The sequence below is a fragment of the Ischnura elegans genome, chromosome X (assembly GCF_921293095.1).
Source record: "Ischnura elegans chromosome X, ioIscEleg1.1, whole genome shotgun sequence".
Taxonomy (NCBI): Eukaryota; Metazoa; Arthropoda; class Insecta; order Odonata; family Coenagrionidae; genus Ischnura; species Ischnura elegans.
In genome coordinates, this window is record NC_060259.1 from 63,178,995 (window position 1) to 63,199,141 (window position 20,147).

The 20,147-nt window shown below is 38.8% G+C and overlaps 1 non-coding gene across 1 annotated transcript; it reads right to left on the reverse strand.

The window, feature by feature from the left end:
• Positions 1–11,743: 11,743 nt before the first annotated feature.
• Trnad-guc lies at positions 11,744–11,815 on the reverse strand. Its single transcript has one exon. It is a non-coding gene; the product is annotated as a tRNA-Asp (tRNA).
• Between the last annotated feature and the right edge of the window lie 8,332 nt (positions 11,816–20,147).

Below are 20,147 nucleotides of genomic sequence, written 5' to 3' on the forward strand. Positions count from 1 at the left end.
ATATTTTGAAACTGGGGCCTAAGCATAACTTGTAGGCTATAATTTCCAACTATCTCGTGTTTTTTTCCGCAGGCGATACCCAATCATGCTTAACCAACGTCTTAATACTAGATTTGTTCCGTGAAAAGTTTACTGCAACTCGGGAGACACGAACTGGCGTGGTGATCAGTTTGAAAGCTAGCATATGTCGGTAAAAAGTGTTGTCTAGCCTATAACTAGATGGAAAATTTCAAATTATTACCTGGGCATGCTTACTCATCCGCTCATTACACTGCGGGCTGAGTCGGTCCCGCGGGCAGAGATGCAAAAAACCTAGTGAAATCACTTTCGAAAGGATAACACCAATTTTATCTGTCCCTCATTATCTTTGCGTTTTTACTCTTTTTTCGTTATAAGAGTGTCCCATCAGCTGAGAAAAATCAAGTTACACCTGTGCATCCGCAAGACGGGAAAAATGTTAGAAAAAGAATTCATATGCGAAAACTGACGATGATGTTGAGCTTTAAGATTTACCTTCCATAGACTAAGTGACTGAATGCAATGTTACACGTTACTGATATGTTAAGGATGTTTCTCCGTGAACTTAGGTTAATGTTTAAAAAAAAATCTCACGATATGCTCTTTTTCCTATGTTCTGTCGGAGGTTGATAAAAAATCAGGGCTTCAGAATACAAATGTGTTCAATGAGTAGCTCATAATAATCTAAGGTAATTAACAAAATCGTAAAGTAATATATTTTAAAATCTTTAAAAAAGAATATTTTTTGTTAGTATTTATTTATGTATTGATTTAAAATGTTACTAAATATTTTTCTTTTTTATACTTCTTTGCAATAGTTTTAAGGGACAGAACTTTAAGTATTCGCCCATCTATGTATCTAAAGTCACGTTCGGCGACAAATGTAAAAATATCGTTAAAATTACTGGGGTACAAGGAGCTTGGATAGCGTATTCGTCTGTACTCAGAAATGCAAAGGTCCTTGGTTCCATTCCCAGTCGAGGGGTATTTTTCCCATGGTAATTAATGTGGATTTCATCACCTTTAACGCATGAGGTTTGAAATACATCTAATCTTTAAACAGTTCTCATGTTTTTATCCGAGTTAGATCCTCCATCCTTGCCGACGCACACTGGGCTATAATCGAAAAAAGCTGACCAAAACCTCAAAAACGATTTTCTTGAGGTGCGAAGTTTAAACTTCGCATACCTATTCTCAACAAAATTACATAACTTGCCTTATTATTTATTTCCTGTGCCTTCACGTTAACAATATATATGAGGTCGAAGTTGAACAAATTTTGCGAAAAACGACCACCCTCGATTTTTTTCTGAAAATTTCTAACTTCATCTTAGTGCGGTGGTTTTATGAATGCTTTAATGTCTAAACTATTTCACCATGTTAATTAAAACGTCTTTATATTCCATTTTGAGGGTTTGCAAGGATTTTATGGAATTATTAACCATAAATATATAGCAAAATGGCGGAGCCTATTTTCATCCAATGTTTCGCATAAACGTAGAGAAAAAGTAAATACTTCCGCCGACTTCCGCCAATTGACTTATACTACGTCGTTTTGTAAAGCTTCTAGATGGTGAATCTAAATTAAAATCTTTCACAAACTTGCGAAGTGTCAACTTTATGCGAAGTTTCGACTTTAACTGACTCGGATAGATACACCAGAACTGTTCACGTCAGCCATTAGTGGAAAATTTAATCTTTCATATCTCATCTGTGGAGTTGCTTTGTCTGTTTCCGACGAAGATCCAGTATTTATATTTTTGCATCCAACCAACCCGGATGGTTAGGAACATTATTATATCTTTAACGCAAAATGGCTGGGAGGTACGAGAGAGATGCCTTGAAGTGCGGAAATGCAAGTGAAGCACTCCCTCACGGGAACGAGAATTGAAACCACGAATATTACTAAAAAGGACCCTGAAGATGGCCTCTAGATGTGCTTCCACCCACCGCGCATTTAAACCTTTTACTGCCTGCCCATTTCAGGTGGAATGTACGAAGACTGCCAAGGCTATTTTTCGGAATTTGCAACATTTCAGATTTAAAAATACTTCAGCCACTTAATTTTATTTAATACGTCAAGATTTATTCCCAGTTCTTAAGATCTATATATATCTTATAACCATAGATAGATTATGGGGGTATACATAAATTACAGTCGTTGAAATCCACCTAATCACGAAACCGGCCACGATCACGGAAAAAAGTGAAATAATTCGGGCCGATATATCGATCCGGTGGCAGTAAAGGGTTAAATGAGTTTACAGAAGTTGCCACTCGCGTCGCTGACGGACAAATTGATCCGAGATTCACGAGGAAATAAGATATAATTAGCGGTGTCAACGAAAATTTACATTCAGAATGAAGCAGTTTATCAAATTTATAACTCCTCAATGTTATTCTTCGCATTGACAAACATTTTACTGCAAAAGTATTGGAAAAATTGAATCGCATTGCACTCATCACCGCGCCGCGGACATTTTTGTAAGCCGATTAAAATGCGACCGCAGTGGAAAAGAAATCAGCCTACTTCGGGATGGAATTGGGCCTCCTCTATGCAGTCGCCTTGATTGAAACGTCGGGAAAGTACGGCGAAGTTTACGATCGGCGAGAGAGAGGGTGGCATGTCGGTCGCATGTTCCCCGTCTTCCCCAAACTCGCAGAGCCCTCGTGTGGCATCCACCGCGCTTCCAAATAGGGTAGTTTCCTTCATGAAAGAAAACGAAAGGCATTGATTGCGATTCGTTACCCAACATTAGTGCATTCATAATATACAAATTATTTGGTTTTAGAAATCCCAGTTTAGACGAACGTTAATGGTCAATTTTAACCTCATTTAAAAAAGGCCAGATTGGCGCCCATGCGATGCCACTCCACGCGACGTCACAGGGACCTAGATGCATGCATGCATGCATGAGGCACAGACTTCAGGGAAACACATCTTAATAATCACCTTTTAAAATTGCCTAAGGTCGGAAAGTTTCCTGTGTTTGATAGGGTATTAATAATCCTTTTTTAAGCCAAGCGCTACCTGATAGTAGGGTACTCTGCTATCTGCTAGCAGTCTGCATCGTATCGGCGCTCATTGCCTTGCACCAAGGTGGCCTCACACGGCGGCAGCCGGAACCAGAATGACGTCACACGGGCTTTTCCCAGCATTTATACTTAGCCGTCGCGTTTTCGCGTGGTTGAAGAATCCCTTCTCATTAAATCGCGAAAAATAGACATCGTCATTAAAAATCTAAAATCGTGAAATATGTACTCCAGGAGTAATAATCTTTCGATCTAGGCAATTAAAAATAATAGGAAAACACCCTATTCCTTATTACCGCCAAGTCGCGCACTTTTACTGCATGTGAGGATCCTTTTCATCGCAGCCGCCCTTTTGCCGTCCCGACGATGAGTTATTCCCGCCGTCCAAGATTCCAGATATCCGTCCTCAGAACCATATCCTCGTAAAAGTCTCCCATTTTTCCTTTAATTGGCTCTCCGTGAGAGCTCGTACTTCCTGGCCCTTTTTTAAGTACGCTATTTCGATGTATGAAAACCAGACCAACGGCTGTCATCGGGACGCCTCGGGCAGTCTTAAGTTAAATTTATTTCGGGTTTTAAACTTCCTCCAAACGGATTTTAAGAATAAAAAAATAGAAATATTTTTCGTCCTTTCTCCGGCTTGAAGCCTTATTGGTTCGAGGCAAACCATTTCTGAGGTCTTTAGTATTTGTAATAAAAGAGGAGTCTGAGTTGGGGACCGCTTTCTCACATTACCTAGAGGGGAAGTAAAAGAAATGAGGTATATTCTTATGAACTGTGGATTGGCGGGTTGTAATTGATGCAGCCGTGAATGTACGGAAGGGTTTTCTTTATTTTCGCTACACCGCCGAAGTTGGATAGGGATTCTTCTGAAAGTTCCCTTCCGCGCCGAGATTAGAATCCTAGCCCTTTGGATGGAAGCCAATACTTTAAGTACCACCCCTAACTATTTCCCTTCATATATAAAATGAGAAATTTTTAACTCCATCTTCAATGCACTGCCGCTTTCTCGCATTACCTCGACGGAAAGTAAAAAAATTAGGAATTATCTTAAGGCCGTTTTACACGGTACACAGAATTGCGCAATCTGACGTACGTGCGAAGGCGCAATCAAAATTGCGTCGTATAAAGCGGTGAATTGCTAGAACACATGCGAGAATGCGTGGATGCGAGAATAGCCCCTGTTCTAATTTCGTTCATGCATTCGCGCAATTCCACGCCATTTTAAAAATAAATGCAGCTGTAACCTGCGCAATTCCGTGTCCCGTGTAAAACGGCCTTTATATACTGTGAATTAGCGAGTTGTGATTGATGAAGCCGTGAATGTGCGGAAGGATATTCTTCATTTTCATGGTAGAATTCAACAAACCAAGCTCTAATCAGTGAATTTAGGAAGTGTTTAACAAGTTAGACGAATTATCTTGGTCTGAATTTGAATTCACTACCTTAGTAGTATTGAAGGTCAAATTGCTACTGCCTCGGCTTATTCACGGAAAATTTCTGAACTTTTTGCTGAATGGTGTACCCTTTTCATATATTTCTTTCAAATAATTTTCCGGCGTTGGCTTCTTTGTAGTTTTGGCGCAGAAATTCAAACAACGTATGCTCTGGCAATGTTTTGCCATTAACAACGAGGAGGAGAGATATGAAATTGATCGATTCTACTTTCACGCAGTGAAAATTTAAGGTGAATGAAGATATGAAACCTTCGTAAATTTTAACAAATTTTTTACTGGGTGCTACGCGTTTCGATACCAAGGTAATCGAAAATTACGCGTCGAAACACGTACTATTAGAAAATTCTGTGAACATTTACAAAGTTTGTATATCTTCATTCAGGACAAATATTTTCGTTTCATTTTGAGGAAAGAAGTGCATTTTTGGGGTTGAACCGAGTTAAATTACTTTTTCAATACATATGATGATGATACATATGATGTCTTCCAGCTATAGACTAACAGAACTACCATTTTTAATTCATATGGAAGTGAAAGAAATTGACATTATATACTGAAAAGGACATAACTATATTTTGAATGTTAGTTTGGTTCGGAGCAGAGCAGCTCTTGTGTCGCCAGAAGGACGTATATTCTTTTTGCGAATTTAGCATCTCGCCACACCTTATTCTGTCAATCGAGTAATATATCCTGTCGTTTTTCTTTTTTTACCTCTCGTAGTTACTCTTACCTTTTGCAGTTGAACCAAGTTTGGAGTAAATTAGTAAAATTATACATTGCAATATTTCTACTGAGTTTCATTATGACACTACGCGTTTCGTCGCATTATCGTCGCATTATTACATACAGCATTATCCAAGTTCCAAGGAGGAACTCTTAAGACTAATGTTACTCTTGATAATGTTGTTTGTAACGACGAAACGCGTAGTGCCATTATAAAACTCAGTGGAAATATTGCAATTTCTAATTTTACTAATATTAAGAACTTCCACCATATCGTGCCTTACATCATACAAGATATTTGGAGTAAATCCTCACGAGGAGCGTGGTAGCCGAGTGAGTAGAGAGATTAGCTGCCGGTCGAGGGGTCCTGGGTTCAAACCTTGGGTGAATCCTTCGGATATAGCTGGAAGAGCGAGGTGGCCGCCTACCCTGAATGTGTGAAATTCAGACATCTGTGGCTTACTTCGTGTTGAGGTCTACCCTCACCTACCAAAACAAGCCTTCGGGCTTAATCACCGAAAAATACCTCGTTTACCTAGGATTCCTAGATAAGGCGATCATTATTTCATTCCCATTCTATATTTTTAAAGCTTTTTTAGCCTATTTCTTGTCTTTTCTCACAGTTTCCTCTCCAACCATGTTTAGTACAACGTCTTCCTTTTCCTCTCTGTCCATCATACCTACCTTTCATTCTGTCTCACGCCTATTTGTCGAACCCCTGTTGCCTATTTTCCTCCTGCTTCCTCAGATCATATAATTCCGAAGAAGTTCCCTTACTCTGCTCTCGTAGCCCCCGAGCCGCTGGTTGCTCCTATATCAGTTCTTGTAAAAGCCGTGTAAAAAGCCTCTGTTCGCCTGTAGCAGTTTGTGTCAATCGTGCTGCTTTCCTTTGTATTTTATTTACTTCACGGATCAAATATTTGTGCGTCATATCCCTATTTATCTCGTCCCGTTCATCCCAAACATTTGTATGTATCAATCAGTCAACCAGTCAGTCAGTAATCGAATGTGGGTTTTATCAGTGGCGGGTATATGAGGGGGGGCTAAGAGAGCTATATTCTTGGATATCCAATTTATTCTAAATAGAATTGTAATTTTTTTCGGACCCCCTCTACTGCTGGGAGGTTAACTTAGCCACCCCTCGTCCCTATTCTGGATCCGCCACTGAGTTTTATAGTATATCGATAAATATTTGTTTAAAATCATTCTGGGTGTTCGTAGCCTCCCAGATTACCTCTAAGCAGCACCACTGCGCATGGCGTTGTTAAGGTCTGAGGAAAGGATTCCTAAGTTATGGGGTTACAAAATTTGTATCGCATAGAGGAAGGATTTTATCACTGTCTTTGGAAATTCGGCCTTGCCATTCTGATGGCTGAGTGAATTTTATCTGAATAATTATATAGTACATTCCGGTAAACTGAGACATATCGGGACTTGTGCACTTTGCCCCAATTAAGCGGCTGCCCCAATTAGGCGAACTCTCTGGTATATGGGCATAAAAAATTTAAAAATAGTAGAAGGAAGACTAAAGAATGTTTATAATGCAACATAAGTTTATTAAACTATTAATTTGGTAATTGAATCAGCGAGTTTAGTTAATTTATTATCATTTTTAAAAATTATAACATTTTTGTTAAAAATATTTTCCACAGCCTCGGGCGACGCTGAATGAATGTCTTTTACTAAGTCCTATTAAAGAAAACTCCTATCCTCTTGCGGATACTATAACAACAAGAGCTTTCAAAATAGGGCAAGAATAGGAACATTTGTGAAAAATAAGAGTAAATCAAAGGAGGTAAATATAAAAAAATAGTATTCTGAAAGCAAAAAAATTTAATTTCGTCGCGAGTATAGAGTCTATGTTGCCGACTCATAGCCCAATAAAGCGCCATGCTGTCCCAATTAAGCGAAGAATACTCTGGGATACTCCTCTATTGGGTTCTATTCTTCAAGATCTGCCCCAATAGGGTAATTTCCTATTATTTTTTATGGCCTAAATAGAAAGATTACTCCTGGAGTACGTATTTCACGATTTTAGATTTTTAAATGACGATATCTATTGTTCGCGATTAAATGAAAAGTGAACACTTTCAAGCACGCGAAAACGCGACGGCTAAGTATGAATGCTGGGAAAACCCCGTGTGACGTCGTTCTGGTTCCCGCAGCCGCAATTAAGGTGACCTTGGGGCGAGGCTTTTAGCGCTGATACGACGCAGGATGCTAGCAGGTAGCAGGTAGCAGAGTACCCTGCTAGCAGGTAGCGCTTGGCTTAAATATGGATCATTACTACCTTATCAAACGAAGGAAACTTTCTGACCTTAGACAATTTTCATAAGTGATTATTTAGAGATGTTTCCCTGAGATCTGTGACTCATGCATGCATTGGTAATCTCAAACGATGTAAAACTCCTATCCTCTCGTGTAGAAACTCGGTCCCTGTGACGTCACGTGGAGTGGGATCGCATGGGCGCCAATCTGGCCTTTTTCAACTGAGGTTAAAATTGATCATTGCCATTCGTCTAAACTGGGATTTCTAAAACCAAATAATTTGTATATTATGAAAACCCTTATGGTGGGTAACGAATAGCATTCAATGCTTTTCGTTTTCTTTGATGAAGGAAACTACCCTATTTGGTGGCTGCCCCAAGTAACCGGTGGACCCATTAAATGGAATCTACTGTATTATTAATTTTATAAGATTCCCTCTGGAGGTTTTACTTTAAAAATCATCGGAATCTTCACCATTTTTGCGCAGATAACAGCATTGTCAGTAGCTGAAGGGATGCGTTGGTGAGGCCGCATCCTCACGTCGCCCCCCCTTCTCTCTCCGCACCTCCCATTCATGTGGTCCTGTCCGCGTGCCTCCCATTACCTTTCTCAAAGCACAGCGCCCTGCCGCCGAAAGGGGCAAGAACAAAGGCGCAACAAGTGTTCCTCGTGCGGCCGCCCCTCTCTCCTCCGCGACGTAAACAGAACACAGTGGGAACGGCGCCAAGTGCGCTGCGGGGAGGGCGGGGGAGTGTTTCCCGGCTAATGAGACGGGTCCCCCGGGCCACGGCAAATGCTTCTGCCTCCCTTCAAGTTCGCCGCCTCCCTCGTGCAGCAGCCATCAGCTCTGCTAATCGCCCAGGGGCGCTGCACTGAAGGGACTGGCGATAAAACTATATCGCTCTTGTGTTTTTTTAGAGTAAAACATAAAGGCCTCAAACCTCCTACCGCGGTGGAAGTTCATGCATTTACGTTTATATCTGCAACTGCGGGAAAAATGTAGGGGAGGGTGGTGTACCTAGGGCATAGTGTACCTAGGAACACTTGGAACTATCGGCAAGTGCTTCGACCTAGGGGCTTTAACACTAGCATGCCCCACCAAACCCTATTATGCCCATGTGGGTAAAGGGCATAACCGAATAAGAGGTTGAAAAGTCCCCCCTCCTGGATTTTTCTCGAACTTGGAGCATAGGATTTAGGATCAAAAAGGACTACCCTCCCCACACTTCCAGCCCGCTAGAGACCCACCAGGGCCGGCTAGCTCGAAATTTCGATTTCCACTGTTTTTTAAATATCTCTGGATAGGAAGCATATTTTTCAATGCAGTTTGCGCCATTTGATGGCTTTCCTAATGGAGCAGATGCCCAATTTTTTTTCACAACTTTTCAGTGGTATAAGGAGAAATGGCGTCGATTTGAAAATTTCAAACGCTAGTTTTCATAAAATATTTTGAGAGGGCCACAAAGAAAAAATGCGTTTCGAACGAGTATTTTAATACCTTTCGGCTAATGTAATGAAAAAGGGACATTAAGTGATGGAACACCGCGAAAAACAATAAAATATGCAATTTTGGCCATTTTTTGCTGTTTATTCCATGACCTGTTCCCCCATAACACCCGTTTCATACCATCTTGCACATATTTAGTCCTCTCACTAACGCTCAAACTCATACCGATTTGAAGGATTTGGGAGCTACAATGAATTTAAACGGCATCATGTTTAAAACAAAAGTTTACTTTTAAATTTCTGATACAAAAATCCATAGCGGTTTATTTATTTTATGCGCCCGTTATTTTCCCATGGATAAAAATTGAATTACATACCTTCGATTGCAAAATATTCGAGATACTGGATCAGAATGATGATGTTACTTAAAATCGAAGAGGCATAGTTAAGAAGACCGAAAATAAGATAACACTTTTCCAATTAAACAAAAAATACTGAACAAAATAAAAAACTCTCCATTTGAAAAAGGTTTCATTTTCCAGGTTGTAAAATAATACTATCAGGCAAAAATTGTGAAAAGAGGTCAATCCATAAAAATAAGTAAAAATAAAGGAATGTGAGGCTAAAAATTTTCATCTAAAATGTGTGAGACTAAACATTTTCATTGTTTAAAAATTATCAACATGAATATTCCCTGTTGGGTCAATTTGACCCAGTCGGGTATTCTAGTGTTAAAGTAAGCTATTAGGTGAAATATGCGCTAGAGAGTAGTATAGGTCAATTTGGGTTCATATGGGCTATATTTACAAAGAAGGCGATATTTCGAAGTTTTTGACGCTAAAAAGTAAATAATTTTAGTTGCATATCGAAGTGTTTTGCCAAAAATCTATCACGCCAGCAGTGGTTATCGTAGCACAGGCGAAATTGACATGTGATGGTGGATAGTATGAGCTACTTATTTGGAATTTTAGATGTAATATTAACGTGAAAAATCAGCCGGAATTCAAAATGGCTACCTCTTGTACCAAGGGACACAAGCACATGATGTACCTAGAAACATGTTTTCATAGGAGATATCTGTTAAATATACAATAAAATACATTATCAGGGGATTTAAGACTCCTGGAATTTTCCCTCTGGATGGTGGTGTATTCACAGACGACGACTTTATGCCATCATATGTTAATAATCGGCCCCTTAAACGGAAGATATCTGCTCTTGTTTTTGAAAGGAGTTATATTTTAAAATTGAGTTTTAACCAACTACATTAATTTTCTTTACGTAACATTTTAATTTACTTTAAAATTTAATAAACATAATACAAACTGATTTCATTTTTCACGAGTTTCGTTGCTGTTCCCTCCAATTTAACTTGTGTGTTCCATGGTACAATAGGTAGATTTGCGAGGTACATGAGCATGATGTACCAAGGAACAATTGCAAACACTTTTAGAAGTTCTAATTAGATCTATTAATGGTGAAGGTACAAGTATAAAACTGAAAACTTATGTGAAGTAATCCTGATGGATTAAATTGATACTATTGGACTGAATCTTCAGTAACTATATTGTGATTTATATAAAAAAAACTAGTCGTGGGACTGGCCGACAGAAGTGAAAACTGAAATAATTATTATCCATTTATTTTTTATATAGATTTAATATTATTAAAGAACTAATTTTTCCAGTAATACTCATTTTTCAACTAAAATTGAAATTATTTTTTCAGCAAACTGTTTATTATTAAATATATATTAAAAATACGATGTGTATGAATAGAAAGTAACATCATTTATACATTAAAATATAATATGCTTTTATTTCTTTTATTAAAATGCTTTAAACCTATAATTGTTCACTATGCACATAAAAGAAACTGCCTTAAATTGTTAGAGCGTAGGTTTCCGCGGCGATGGTCTGATCTCTGCATTTCTCCAGGGTTTTCTTCCGCGTCAGGTTGTTGATTGATTGACAACAGTTTCGCTGGCTGTCCTGCCAGCGTATTCAGGTCGAAGGTGTCGGCTGTTGGTTTCTGCCTCGGTTATATACTGTAGGCTGGATGGGAGCTGCACTGTGATTGGCTGTCTGACTGGGTGCTTCTCTCTGATTGGCTCTCTCTTTGATGACTCTTTTCCAGGCGCTGTGAAGGAAGTATCCATCTTCTCTATTGAATTCAAAGGTGTTTTTTGAATTGCTATCGCTTCCCTGATTTGTCTAGGGAAGTATCGGCACTCCTTAACTAAAAGTTTCTTCTCCTTGAATTTTATGTCGTGGCCAGGTTCCGACCATGCATGTTCGGCGATGGCAGAGAGCTGAAACTGCTTGTTATTGGTCGCCCTTTGATGTTCTTTAATCCTCACATGCATGGAGCGGCAAGTTTCCCCTATGTAGGATTTTCCGCAGGAGCAGGGCACCTTGTATACCCCCTCATACAGTTCTTGGGGAATGATATCCTTGGGCCCGGGGAGGAAGTCTCTTATCTTGGTCACACAGTTGTATCTGGTGACCACGTCATGCTTTTTTTTATTAAATTTTTTTATTTATTATGCCTTAAATTGTACTGACCTGTATTTTTATAGCGTGTACACTCTCCTGCACGTTCATGCACGAGCTCTTTATGTTTAATGAACTTATACAATATACACTATACATTTTATTTTCAAGTTTAATATTTTTAAAACAAAAAGACGTTAACAGTCTATATATTTACAAAGTTTATTTACTATACCTAGTCAGCCTGCGTAGTTGAAATATCCATTGTAAAATTTTTTAAATTGTATGAGATTGAGAAAATAAATCCTCCCCGGCGGGGAACCGAACCCCGGTCTCCCGCGTGACAGGCGGGGATACTGACCACTATACTACCGAGGATGTGATTGAAGGAGATGAATTTTAAGACTCATATGCATATCTCGCTGGTAGCGATCGCGGTGTCGGGTCGGTGACGCTCACGCGAATTCTATGCTTTTTCCCCATCCCGCAAAAGTGCTTAACGCCGCTAAAGAAGTTTTCACTTCAAAAAGTTGAAAAAGTGTTCCGTGGTACAACATTCTCCCCATACTTCAGTGGTTTCTTCTTAAGTGATCTAAATTCCACTTCTTATCTTTAGGGCCTGCACATTTTTCTCTCTTGAGGGGGAATGGGTTGGTGTGGTGGCTAGAATGCCGGCCTCCCACCCAGGTGGTGCGGTTACAAATTCTGGCGGCGACAGAGATTTCTCAGGGGTTGCCCGATCCCTACTTAAGTGCTTTGTGGAGGGCACTTCAAGTGCAGAACTCCGTGCGTCGGATGGGACGTTAACCTAGTATATTTATTATTATTCTGGCGTTATTTCTGGGAAAATCAAACTTGAAGATTTATCTTATTGGAAATGGGTACATATTGAGGCCAATAACTATCATCATAGCCGCTTTATATTTCACCATTTCATTTTACAACATAAAATGATAAGTAATTCATACCTATCTTTTATATAGCTGAGAATTCATTGTGCATACATTTTAAAATGACGTGTCTTCATGTTGCTCAGAAGCAACTTTGGATTAAAAAGGGTTAAGCTATGGTCCCCTTGGCGCCTTTCGTGAGGAGTAGGCTAATGCCGACGCCGGGTTTCTCTCCACCCTTCCCTCAGCTATCGGTCGCCTCCTCCAAATACCATATCATCATTCTCAACCCTTCTTTTGTAAACTATCCCCAATCTCGCGATATCAAAGTGTGCATTCTTCGTCGTGATTAACGAACCGTTCATCCAGTAGTAATCTTTTACGTACTCTGCTAGTCTATTAAAGTGGTTAAATGTTAGTGAAATTTATTAACCATTGGTATCTTATTGATTAGAAACTTACGAAATAAAACTTCATAAAATACTTGGGTCATTCTTACAAAATTCAGCCAGGTGTTTATCCCTGTGGTCACCAACTTCGGCCATATTTGGCTAATTGTCTTCACTTCATTAGGAAACCCCAACGTGTTTTTGTAATACATGCAATAGTTTACGAGATATAGCAATGTTTTAAATTTGCCATCTTACAAAAGCTTGTTCGAATTAGACGTCATATCTCCGGAAATAAGGAAATTATAAAAGCATTCAATATATCACTTTAACTGATGTCTCCATGTTCCTGGGCTTCACCGCGTGGATTTTTCTTTATGACGACAGTTTCTCCGGTATTCCAACCGGCGTCTTCAGGTCGACCTGAAGACGCCGGTTGGAATACCGGAGAAACTGTCGTCATAAAGAAAAATCCACGCGGTGAAGCCCAGGAACATGGAGACATCATCTAGACAACGCCGCGGAAAACTACGCATCAATATCACTTTAACTGTCTTGAATCGAAAAAAATAAATAATGGATGATAGCCTAGCACAGGAGATGAATCATCTGAAAAAGACTTTCCGCCTGAATGGCTACAACAAGGGGGAAATATCTTCGGCCCTTAGAAGTGCCTTCAGCGATCAAGAAGGCGCCCGGGAGGATGAAGAACGTCAGGAACCGGTGGCAAGAGCCGGAATACCATACGTGTCCACGGTTTCCGGCAAAATCTCCAGAATTTTGAAAAGACACGGAATTGAATCCTTCTTCTGGTCCTGTTCTAAGCTTAGGGACCAACTACTTAGAGCCAAGGATCCCTGTGGCCTCGCAACTCCCGGAACAGAAAATAACTGTGGAATTACAAAGTTTTTACACTTAATTATGTTCCATACTAAAATTTATTAATGATACCGATTTGGGCATTAAGTGCAACATCATGTAAATTGTACTGAATGAATAAAATATAATGGATAACACTTTTGCATAGTTGAATATGTAGTACTTTAGAAAGGTATGTCCTGCGCATTTCAATCGTTAGGCAATGATTGGAAAGGTATGCTGTTCGATGCTTGAATTAATTTGCAAAGAAGGGCCAACTTGTCTCGTATTATTGCTGATAACCAACCAAGATATTTTTCCGAGTTGGTCGATTGCTGAATTCAGTTTGCTTCGAACAATTTTTTCTCCCGTCATTTATTTGGAAAAAAAGGATTGTAAACATAGCATAGATTCCAAATTGATTTCTTCAAAATGCCTAAACAAAATAGGGGAGCTTAGCTGCACGAAACTTTTCAGGAGAACCAGTTAAACATAGGTAGAGTTTCTTTGTCAGTGATACTTTTTTCTACAGTTCTAAGTGAAATGCAGCGAATTTTTTTTCTTGATTCAAATTATTTTTTTAAAATTTCTATCGTTGAACATTGATACATGGCATTTAAATTAAATTATAATGGCTGACACGATCACAAGGATTAGGTTTTGGAAGTAGACTGCCGAACCGATAGATTTAAGACGCTGCTTTTTCCGCGTGAAATAAGGCAACACCATACCTACTAGTTCCTATTTGCTCTAGGATAGCTTATTATCAATAACGGACACTTCGTTACTTCCGCAAAATATTTATAAAAATTTATATTTTATGACCGGTGTCGGCTGTTACACCGATATCAAATGCAGAAAATTTCGTATTTCGTATTTAATTCTTTTTTTAAAATTTACGAAATTACTTCGATAAAAATTTACTTCGATAATTCTCTTGGCAGAAAATTATAAGTGGTCCTGAGTTATTGCCATATGAATAAGTGTCAAAGTGCTCAAAATTTCCTTCCCTTGAGATATAATTCCGACTTTAATTGAGATATTTACTTCTATTCGCTGCCTTTTGGACAGCGTTACCGAATTACCAAATTCAGGAAATCTGCTTTTAGAATTTGATTGAGGGTAATGTATTGGATGCTCTACTTGCATAGGAAAGGAAACAGTGGCGCTCATTGCGATATTAGGTCAAGGAGGCAAGGGAATGCTATTTAGTTGGTGAAACATACATCCTCTTTTGTAATCAGTCGAAATTTTTAGTTCGTGCATAATTTTTACCCTAAGGTGTTCTCATTTTTGAAACTTGTCATCAGGTTTATCTTGTCTCAAGGAAAAGTAAACGGGTATAATATCGTCATTATAACTTGTCTCATTTTCTCACCACTCTCAAGGATATTTACAAAACTTTGTATAAATCACCATTTCAAATAATCGTGCTTAATTTTTTTTATTTAAGAAATTTTTTGAAACTCACTTCACTTCATTGTCTTGGTAGGAAGCTAGTAACGATCCTGAGTTATTGCCTCCTCTTGTCCTCCAGGTGAAGATTTTCAATCTCAAGAAATTGAGATCTCGTTTTACACTACGCCATTTATTTAGGAAAGCTAAAACTATTTTCCACGTGGAAATTTATTTAACTAACTTGAGCATAATGGAAAAAAAAATCAGATGTCTGATTATTAAACATTGTGTCGTCATCAGATGCAAGCAAGTGTATTAAAAAGTCAAGCCAATCCGGAAATGGAAATTGGGATAAAAATATGTGCCAGAGTGCTTAAAATTTACTTCCCTTGATATTGTGGAGAGAAGGAAAAATATTCTCCTTTCGCCCTCCCGTATTATTTCATCATAAATATATTTTTGCTAGATCTTCACACGTTTCTCTGAATAGTCCCCTTTTCATCAGCGGACACAGGGTTGGCCGCAGGAGTCACGGCCATCATTCCGCCCGCTATCCCGTTTGCTCCCGCCGCCTGGAAAGGTGTGCTTGACACCGGCTAGAATAATCCCGATGAGTTGACATTGGAAGCGGTTGATTCCTAATTGTTGGCAACGCAATCGGGCATTGTTGGCATTGATAATGATTTGCAATCCGACGTCTCAGTACTAAGGTTCCTCTCGTCATCGAGGTGAAAAATTTCAATCTCAAGAAATTGTGATCGCGTTTTCAACCATTCGGAATTAACCACTCGCAATGAATTCCAATTGCACTACTTCTGATCAGTATCAAGTGCACTATACTCTGGAGGCGTATCCGCTACGCCCCTCACCGACATATTGGTGGACGCCGCGGGAATAATTAGGCCTAAAGGGTATCGCGGAACGGAGAATTTGGTACACGTTAATTTGTCGCATGGCAGAATGTAAGTACACTACTCTTCCCTTTGTAACTACTGCGGCATTATTCAAGCTATCTCATGGACCCTTGGAGTCCATCATCATCATTAGTGGTCAATGATCCTAAGATTGGTTTGACACAGCTTTCCGCTCTATTCTCCTATGAGGTAATGTTTTCACACCTACATATTTCTTCATCATTTCACATCCTTCTTTCCATGTCCCATATATTTTGTTCAAAGTTTTCGTTTTCCTTTCTTGCCATCTACTTGTCCCTCGATGATTGTCTTCATCAGACCATCATGTCCTAAGGTATGGCATATAAAGCTGTCCCGCCTTCTTATCAGAATTTTCATGAGACTTCTCTTCTTTCCTACTCTTTTTAGGACTTCCTCATTTCTTACTCGGTCGATCCATTTGATCATCATTATTCTTCTGTAGCACCACGTTTTACCTTTGATTTCTCCGCTGCTGTCATTGTCCATGCCTCAATTTGGAGTCCATTAGAATGGCAATTGAACTCGCAGCGCGGTTTGTCTGTATAACAGCCGAGTGCCAACCGTTTCGTATTAAACGCGATAATTTTACTTGCTATATCTGCCACTTGAGGGCGTAGAAAAACCCTTCGATGAATTGGGACAACCTGGGAGAAGCCGGGTCGGCGGTGTCTCGTAGTGTGCGTGTATGGAGTGCTGTGAGTTGGTCGCAATAATGAGTCGCTGGTCAGTGAAGTGTGTGCTCAAGACTAGTCCTCCAACCTAGGCTAGACTAGGCAGAACTCCTAGAACTCCCCTCCGTTTTAGTCACCTAGGAGTTCGATGGCCAGAGAGACAAATGGATAAGTTTAGGTGATTATTTTAGTTATTTCTTAACTGTTGTAATTTTTTTCAAAGTGAATGTTTTTTTTTCGTTTATATTTTTGAGCAGTCATAATGTGTTCACTCGGTCGAACTAGCTAGCCTCCCCAACTCCGTGACATTTCTTTGTCCTTCGGGCCGAATACTATATTGTTTTTTCATCTATTTTTATGTCGATTTGTCGTTTAAAATTATTAATTAAATGGTAAACTCGAGGTTTATAGCTACAGCGTATCTAGATCTCATTTTCGATTTTTTCACGAAATTCGTCTGTTGCTTCATGCTTTTCTCATACATGCTGCTTATCATAGTTGTCTCCTATTTCTGCTTTTTTGCCGTTTCAATGCATCTATTGTTTATATGTTGCAGTTTATCTTTTCTTCTTCCATGTATTTTAGTTGGATAAAAAAGGTTGTATACATTATAATTTCGCACAAACCGGTGGCAGTCAGTCGGAAAAATTCCATTTTCCTCTCGCATTGAAGTTCGTATTTGCTTGAAAGAAATTTGACTCGTTCATCTCCCAGGCTTCCTCCTCCCAGCCCTCAACCCTCTCCTTCTCCACCTCCTCCTGCTTGACTGCGTAAACATTGCTCACCGCCCGAATTTCGACCTGCGCCGCCTCCAAGGACAGCGGCTACACTTCCCCTACTCAAAGCAACGGCATTTCTGCACAGCTGATTTCTACACTCGTCATAACGCCCTTAGTTGCATTCTCACGACAGATAGAATAGATGAGATGAAATTTAAAGGATAAAAAACACGATTTTTCCAAAAACAATGTAAAATGCTTTAAATAAAAAAAAGCTTTTCAGAATAAGGCGTTAGTGCTGATTATAATTATTTGAATTAAGTGTAAAAGAGGTAGGTGAATAAGGATTGGCTCGAAATATTAATATTTAACACTAATATGCATCTACGCTTTATTTTTCGAGCGATAGAAAGCTTACTTTTTACTTCATTGTGCATTATATACCGATATCGGAAAAGGCGTGTTTTTATCTTTTTTTTTATTTCTATTTTCTAATTTTGAGTGGTGAATCATGCTAACAATAAAACCATTGCTGTTAAAGAAATTTATGCATAAAATTGTATAACTAACGCCATTTATTTAGAAAAGTTAAAATTATTTTCCTTAAGTAAATTTATTTAATTAAGTAGAGCATAATGGAACAAAATTTCAGATGCCTGATTATTGATGTATTGACATCAGACGCAATGTGGGGAAAGAAGTGTGTGATAAGTCAAGTCGATCCGACAATGGGTAATGGAATAAAAATAAATCACAAGATTCCATGGTTGCAGCAGACAAACGGACGGAGGAAGTTAAGAAAGAGCGTGGCTAATCAAAGTAACAGAGTATGTTGAACGATTTCTTCCTCCAGCTCCTCGACCCTCCGAGCTTAAGACAGGAAATTTACACTTGTATTTAGAGGAAGCTGAACAAAAATTCATAAATATTCTTGTAATTTATATATTATTATATAAAATATTCTTGCTATGTATTTATAGATCACTCTTGTCATCCATCGCAAAGTTATATGACCCCTGTGGATGGATAGCACCAGTTGTATTTTGGGAAAAGTTATTTATAAAAATAATTTGGATTTTGAATCAGCCTGGGATGTTCGATTGCTCTCAGAGGTTTTAATAGATGAAGGCAATTAAAAAAATTATTTGCCTCTTATTGGTAACATAAGGTTTAGCGTCAGTTTTTCATTGCTCAATCATTATCCATCCAACTTCATGGTATTTCTGTCGTTTCTCAACTGGTATTTAGCGTTGAAATCTACGCCCGCAACACATATGTAAGTAATCCTCAATTCTTGTTGCTAAAACAAAAGTTTCCCAGCTAAAACATACCTCCTGGTCTTACTCAGAATTGCATGGAGATCATATTTTATAAAAAATATTAAATTAGTTTTCCCTTCAACTTTTTCCTCACTCGAATTGAAAATATATCAGCATTGTGTGTTTTACAATTCTGTTGAGCTGGATTCGAACGCCGCCTTACCTTCGGAAAACATATACTATTAATAACCGTGTGAGTCAAATACAAGAGTAGATTCCATGTCATTTGTGGAATCAGGTTGCCTTTGACAAAAATCCTGTAGATGGAGAAGGACTCGCACCTTCGCAAATTCTCGGCAATATGCTGTGGAAGTATATAGTATATATGGTAGTATATAATCCCACAAAAAGTAATAATTAGGTAAATTATTTTAAATTAGCATCAATCATAATGACGAATAACGTACCTGTGGAGCTATTTTCAACAAGAAATTCAGCCAAGGCTGAGAAAGAGCGGAACATGAAAACCAAGCATTTTACCAAGTAGCTCTATGCTAGTTTCGTGAAGAAACTACCCAGAACTCACCACGAGGAAGTGGCTACCATCGAGTTCCACCCGTGCCCCCCCAACCGCCCTTCCAAAGGATTACGAGAGGATTGACGTAATTGCGAAAATAGAGAAAAAGCGTACCAGGTGTGGAGTGGAGTGCGTGATATTTGGATTATGTATATGTTGACTTATGCACAAAAAAACGAAATTCAATCGAAATAAATATTATTTTATCATCAATTTAGCCCCCAAAATAGAATTTTTGAAACGATGCTCTACGTAGGCAAAAATACGTTGTTTTGTACGGGTGACCTATATTCTAATATTGTTGTTTATTCTTAGCCATTGTTTGAGCGATAGATTTTGTTAAATAAAGTTCAGATTTCATTTTTGTAAACGATAAACATTTATCCACTCTTTAATATTATCCATTATCCTATATTTGCATAAAATTAGTCTTCATAACCGTTAGATTCTGAAATCAGCCTGTTTTTTCGCAAAATTTTAAACTTTAGAGCTCGGGCGGCAGTGGTTAATATCATCCGATCTGAAAAATTTTTTTGTGCGAGATCCTGATATCATTTCGCCACTTCCCCGCAGAGGGAAAATTTGATTAGGAAAGAAACATTTTTCGGTCCACCTTACTGGTCAGTGAAATGTGCGCTCAAGACTAGTCCTCTAATGGCAGCACTCTCCTTTTGTGAGTGCCCCAGGAGTTCGGCGGCCAAAGAGACAAGTGGATATGTTGACTCGGTGACGATTTAAGTTGTTTCGTATAATTGTTTGCAAAGTGAATATAATTTATTCTATTGCATTGCTGAGCATGCATAATGCGTTTACTTGTTCCCACGGTCGAACTAGCTAACTCTTAACTTAGTGACAACTTACAGAAATAAGGACTCTTTCAAAAAGGATTAGCCTTACTTATTAAGGCTTATTAACCCATTCGCCTCTTAATTTTTCATGGAAATTTTGAACCTAAATCTCTTTAATATTTTTCCTAAGGTTTTCATCTACCTATTGTTTTATGCTGTATGAGTT